The 4,735-nt window shown below is 38.8% G+C and overlaps 1 long non-coding RNA gene across 1 annotated transcript; it reads left to right on the plus strand.

The window, feature by feature from the left end:
* Positions 1–806: 806 nt before the first annotated feature.
* LOC148742467 (uncharacterized) lies at positions 807–4,411 on the plus strand. The gene is made up of 2 exons (XR_015999779.1): positions 807–1,476; positions 2,085–4,411. It is a non-coding gene; the product is annotated as an uncharacterized LOC148742467 (long non-coding RNA).
* The last annotated feature ends 324 nt before the right edge of the window (positions 4,412–4,735 follow it).

Below are 4,735 nucleotides of genomic sequence, written 5' to 3' on the forward strand. Positions count from 1 at the left end.
TAAACTTTCTTTTCTTTTTGTGCAAGCTGTGTATTTGATTTCTTCGCTCAGGATCGCCACTGATTTCCACTTAACTGGGGCATGGTTGAAATAAAAAAAGGATTTTTGAAACCCTAAATTGCTGTTGCCGATTTTTAAATCTTTTTTATTTTATATTTTTATTATTATATAGATACTTATGAAATACCAGGATTTCTCCTTGTACTCGTGAGAGATACTTTCAGCACTCGAAGATAAAATTCGTATCCCCAAGCGGCCATGTAATATCCTCTATATATATGTATTAAACACTGCCCGCCTCGACTAGCCTTTGCTGACTGCGGGCAGTGCGCGCAGTGAAGATACTATTTTTATCTTTCGCTTGTGAGGATATTGGTGTGGCCATGGTTACCAACATAATTACCCAATTGGTGTTTCGAAAATGAATAAAAAAATTTGTCTTGTATATGGAAATTTCATCAGTGTCTATATAATAAACGGAACATTACATGGCCGCTTGGGGATACGAATTTTATCTTCGAGTGCTGAAAGTATCTCTCACGAGTGAGCGCAGCGAACTCGTGAGAGATACTTTCAGCACTCGAAGATAAAATTCGTATCCCCAAGCGGCCATGTAATATCCTCTATATATATGTATTAAACACTGCCCGCCTCGACTAGCCTTTGCTGACTGCAGGCAGTGCATATTTCTTGTAATATTGTAATATATCATTAAACTGTCATCAAAACTGTCACCTTACTGGATCCGGCATCTGCGGCAAAGTCAAACATTAAGCATTTTTCCTTATGATTCTCTAGAGTTAGGCAAGCAACTGTGGCGAGTTTTGAAAAGTTTAGAAGAAGACTTGAGCATGCATTAATTAACCCTCTGTTAGATCTATGACGAGGGAATATCGCTGAAATAATCGACATTTTTAAATTTGCTACCATTACTCTGTCAGATGTTTGTTTTTGAGAGCATTATTTTGTGATTAAGGTCCTTAAAACCCATGGATTAAAGTCAAAGGAGAACTATCCATTGTTGATGACTTTGATCTAATCCGGCTCCCTGGCAGTTTTTAAATTTGCTTTTTTTTCTCTAATTGCCAAATTGCTGGTCTTGGTCAGGCGGGCCAACTCGAGACGCTGAAAAAATGAGCCTTACCAGTAGCCTTAGCTTTTCTCCGCATTTGCTTAAAGTAAATTCTCATAGAAATTAGGCAAGACTAAGATACCAAAAGCTAAACGAACAAAACATTATCAAAACCACCAAAGAGACGTATGCTTTTTTTAGGATGTACATAAAAGTTATGAATTCACCTGCCGACGCAAAGATAATGTCTATTTTTTTCTCGTTTCAGACTGGCCGGATTCCTAGCAGCTTGTCTGTATTTGTTTAAAGCCATTCTAGGTCCAGTAGGAAGAATAACAGCTGATATGCTCATAAGATACAAGATTTGTAAAGTTGGTACAATAAGGAAATTTTCTACGGGGCAGGTAATACTTACATTTGTATATCTGTAAGTAGTTAGCAATCGCTGAGGCCAGTAGCATAAACTACGATTCTGATAAGGTTCGCATATGATCGTCTTTTTCGCGGGGATTAGTAAAATTATCATATGACCCGTCTGGCCCCGCTCGCGCAATCCCATAGTTAAAGTGTACCTAAAGCTGACGTGTGCAGGGCTGGACGGGTTGACGTGAGCCGGTCGGGAAAAAGCCATCCAGCTCTGGTTCTCTTGTACGCCTTTATTGCACAAAAAAACAAACGAACATTCTTCGCATTTGTTGCAAAAAAAAAAGTGACAACAGTGAAAAAAAAAGAGAAAATAAGTAATGTTTTCGATGAATTGTGAGTTTCTTGTTCTGACTTGAGAAAATAAATGAAAAGTTCTTTTTATTGTAGAATCGTTTTTGTGGTATTTCGCGCGCGCCAATCTATGGCGTTCCATAAGTCAGAACAAGCTTTTCAAATTTTCAAAACTTATAGTTTGAACGTATGTGGAGAGATGTATGCGGTCCATGCGTAAACCTCACTTGATAGTGGATGAAATTTTGACTTCAAGATTCACTTAAAGATGAATCTTCTCCGATTCTGTCCATAGGTTTATTAGCTGAAATATTTATAGTGGCAACAGGCTATATTTGGCTAAGGAGAACAAGTGTTATATTCCTGGTGTTGGGTGTTGAATTTTCTGGTTTAAATGCTATTGGTTACGCCGTCGATCATTTGGACATTGCCCCACCCTTTGCATCAGCTCCTGGAGTTATAACCCAGTAAGTAGACATGTACAAGAGGGACCTCAAGGAACCAACCACGCATGCTTTGTTTCGAAACTGAATCTGCACTTTTTCTGCCCTGTACATTCGACTGTTTACAGTGGCAGTCCATTCCGCAAGCTTAAAGGCTGTAATTGTTTTTCTCATTTAGATACAAGAAGATTGGAGGATAGTGTTCTGGAACACACTTGTTATGTTAACGCCGTAATTTTCTACACACAGCCTTGTTTAGGAGAACGCCAGCCATGGGCATCACCTACTACGCAGGAAGATATAGACAAAGAGGAATAAGACTCCTAGGACTCACACAGAATGATACAGTGCTACAGTAGAAACTACGTGGTAAGGTCCAATGGTTACATGTTCCGGTATCACGGTGGCAAGTTGGTTCTAGTCCTTGCTCTTTTGTTCCATTTAATTAGTGCGAAGGAATACTTACCAACGTTTGGCTCATAGTGAGACGCAATAATTCTACTTCATCATCCGACCGAGGCTAGGAGTATGGCAGTTTGAAGGGCGTGATCAACAATTATGACTTTTTATACGATCATTATCATCTTGGAAGTATGTCGACCTTAATTAAGAAAAAATATGAACATTTGGCTTCTATGAACAAACGTAAGATAAGTTTAAACTGAAGAATAAATCTATAATCATTCTACTACTTTGCAGTATTTCTTTACATAGCGGTCCACATGTTCTGATCTGGGAGAGAATAGGAGAAAGCGTACTGACACTGCTGTGAAGAACCGTATTATCTTTAGTCGGGCTACCGGAATCTTTCGTCTCCAGGCTGCAAATGACGTGACTATGATTGTTACATCTCGAAAAAAAGGATAACAGGCGGACAGTGATGTCCAAGATTCGTTCAGATAGTTAATCCATCATATAATTTTGCTTGAACACGATTGGTTTAAACGTGAGCGAATATGCACCAGCTAAGAAAGGAACTTATCAAACGTATTTGCTTCATTGGGTTTTATTCTGAATGTTACATTATTTAGTCTCTGTTACGTATAACCTGTCTCCTTCATCGGTGATAAAACTGTTAATAAATACTGTTTCGCAAGAGAAAATACCCTTCACGTTACAATACGCTACGGCTAGTTGAAACTTTGTTAATAATAATACTTGTCAGCAAGCCGACCAGATCTTTGTTTTGTACGTGGGAGGGGAAGGGAGGGCGAAAGGGCAGATAGAAAATAGAAGATGCAGAGAGCCCATTAATGTCGTAACGATTCTGTCTCAACGATTCGGTTCCGTTTTATTTATTAATTTTTTTCATGTAATTCTCATTGTGCCTGATAACGATAACCGTACTAAAATAGCGGAGTTGTGTCTTATGCATTTTCCACATGTCAGAACTGATTGCACAGATCCTATCTCTCCCCCCTCCCCCCGAACACACAAAGAGTCTGCTTTAAGAACTATTTTCAAACTGTGCATGTTCTTGTAACAGGCATCAGGACCAGGGACTTTTCAGCTGCCCCTTTCCTCCGCGGACAATCGTGGAAAATGCACGGGATTGACTTAAGAACCGAATTACGAAGTAAACCAATATCTTGCTTTCTCGGGGTTGACAGCAACATCTCGGTAATACCAATATAACAACTATTATTATCAGGAAAACTCTCGAACAGTTTTGTATCCTTAATCAAGAGTCAGGTTTTCTGCTTTGCATAGTCTGTCCTGAGAACGTGACAGTCAACTATTGGCGTCAACGTACAGTTATTACGGTATATTCATCAGTATCGCTTGATCATGGAGCAAAAGAACGGAAACAAGGTATCAAGATTGCGTTAAGTCGAACGCAAAGCCAACCAAACAGTTTTAAATATTCCTATTTTTTGAAAAATGGGGTTCCGCTTTTAGCTATCCACAGAGAAAAAAGTTCCTTGTCAGTGATATTTTTACAGTGTCTAGCAATAAGATATAAATATCTTATTGGACGTTTTGTTGTGTATTATTGCTGAGTATTTTTACGAGTTGTGCCGTATTTAGTAAAAATACTCAGCGATACTACACAACCAAACGTCTAATGAGTTATTTATTATCCAACACGCCAAACTGTTACTTCAGGAGGCGGGACGGAATTGACGCGTTGTCGTGTTCCTGTTTCTATTTTCTTCAATAAATGAAAACGTTTCCTGGTCATCTAGCTTTTTCTTCTTCGTTCGATTCAACTAATAAACTTAAATCTATATTTGCCACACCATTCCGACTCTTCGTCGTCAGAAATATAATTCAAATTGTCCGCCATCTTTTTCCCCGTAACTTTAATCCAATTCTTCGCGTGCGCGATGCGAGAAAACCTGTCTAACCGGCTTTCTGGAGTACAAATACCGCGTGATATTTGTACTCGTGTTTGGCGTAATTTTTCCCCTACGAATTGTAGTTGGATAACAAAAACGGACAACTGAGATACAAACATGAGAGTAATAGCTAAATTAATTCAACATGATAATACGTTCTTGGG

Source organism: Stylophora pistillata, chromosome 1 (genome assembly GCF_964205215.1).
Source record: "Stylophora pistillata chromosome 1, jaStyPist1.2, whole genome shotgun sequence".
Classification (NCBI taxonomy): Eukaryota; Metazoa; Cnidaria; class Anthozoa; order Scleractinia; family Pocilloporidae; genus Stylophora; species Stylophora pistillata.